Source organism: Fukomys damarensis, unplaced genomic scaffold (genome assembly GCF_012274545.1).
Source record: "Fukomys damarensis isolate Sample0158 unplaced genomic scaffold, DMR_v1.0_HiC HiC_scaffold_33, whole genome shotgun sequence".
NCBI lineage: Eukaryota > Metazoa > Chordata > Mammalia > Rodentia > Bathyergidae > Fukomys > Fukomys damarensis.
This window is the reverse complement of record NW_022900945.1, coordinates 1,683,901-1,685,646: the sequence shown is the minus strand read 5'-3', so window position 1 is coordinate 1,685,646 and position 1,746 is coordinate 1,683,901. Positions and strand designations below refer to the sequence as shown.

The window sequence follows — 1,746 nt, the reverse complement described above, 5'->3', positions numbered from 1 at the left end:
AATTTTTTTTTTTTAAAAATTTTTTTTTTTTTTTTTTTTGGTACTGGGGATCGAACTCGGATCCTTGTACTTGTGAGGCAGGTGGTGGAGCCACTGAGCTAAATCCCCAGCCCTGTCTTTCTAAAATGTTTAAATATGAAGTTTCCTTTTAATAACATTAACGTGAATTTTGGAGAAATTTTAGAATATTTGGAACTTTCAGTGTTTCGGTGTACATAGAGATGATCCTTCCAAAGTGCTATCAATGTTTTGAACTCCTCTCCTCTGGGAATACTGTCTTGCATCCTGGATTTACCTCAACTACTCAGAATTTCCATAGTCAAGCCCTAGATTTAGTCATTATGATTTCTGTAACTCGTGTAATTTTGGTTTTCTGCTTCCCACTCTCTAGTTACTGTCTCTTACAATTTTTGTCCTTTTATTCTGGTACTCTGATTCTACCTCTCTTTCAGTCCAGTCAGGAATTAGCTTCTCTTAGATCTTCAAGTTACAGTACTTTAGTAATTCTACCTTCTCTTGTTATAGCATCTTTTATTCTTATTTACTGGATCATTGCTGTCAGTATTCAAATATGTTATTAATTTTGTCCCATTTTAATCCCAAAAATTTTTGCCATAATTTTTCTACCAGTTTCCAGTTCCTAAAATTTCTTTGCAATAAAATTTCTTTGAAGCGTAGTCAGTGCTTATTGACTTTAATTTTTTTTTCTTAAGTCTCTCTGAAAAAGTACGTTTAGTTATGGGAGTCTTCAAACCAGTTTATACATTGACATTTTCTTATTTAACTATGATGCCATTATCACACTTCACAAAATTAATAGTAATTCTTTATCATTTGCTAATCAATTCAGGTTAAATTTCCTTGATTGTCTCATAAATGTGTTTTTACTGTTGGTTTATTCATATCAGAATCAAAGTGAGATTCACAGATGGAATTTAGTGTTAGATGTGGAAGCTGTCTTCTTTCTTTCTTTTTTTTTTAAGTAAAGGAATTTCTTCCTTCTCCACCTTTTAACTTTTTTTATGCCATTGACTTGTTAAGGAAATTGGATCGGTTGTTTTAAACAAAAAATGTGAGATAATGAAAGATGGAAATAAAGTGTTTGTAGATGGGGAGGGGAGGAGGGGGTGAAGGGAGGGCAGGGGTAAGGGGAAAAAATGAGAATCAAGACTTGTCATGTAGAGGTACAAGATCCCAACAATGAATGTAATTGTATTGTATCCCTAAAATGTACCAATAAACTCAATTAAAGCTGAAAAAAAAAAAAGAATTGATTGCCTTTTAGATTTTATGGTTGCTTACTTGTAGACTTGTCTGTTTCCTCTATTTCTTGTTAGATTTTGTTTCAGTTGTTGAAAAATGGATTTATTAAGATATATTTCATATACTGTACAATTCACCATTTTGAAGTATACAATTCGATGGATTTTAGTCCATTCACAGATATGGCAACTCTTATCATAGTCACTTTAAAACATTTTTATCACTTAAAAAAAACCCTTTACCTTTTGTCCTGTTGTCTGCCTTCCTATCCCAAAGCAACTAGTAATCATTTACTGGAGTTTTTAATGGCTCATCAGCAAGGATCGAAAGAGACCTGAAACCATATATGTCCCCAGGTGGCTTTTAGTGTTTTCTCTCTGTGTAAGGAGTACAGTGTATCTTAGCTATTCTTTAAGGTAGGATGAGTCTGCCAATGAAGTCTTTCAAGTTTTTTTAAAATCAATATATATATATATTTTTTTA

General features: G+C 32.4%; 1 protein-coding gene across 7 annotated transcripts in view; it reads left to right on the top strand.

Moving 5' to 3' along the window:
• The window catches only part of Dock7 (dedicator of cytokinesis 7), a 172,219-nt gene that overhangs the window by 783 nt on the left and 169,690 nt on the right, over window positions 1-1,746 (top strand). The window lies entirely within an intron of this gene.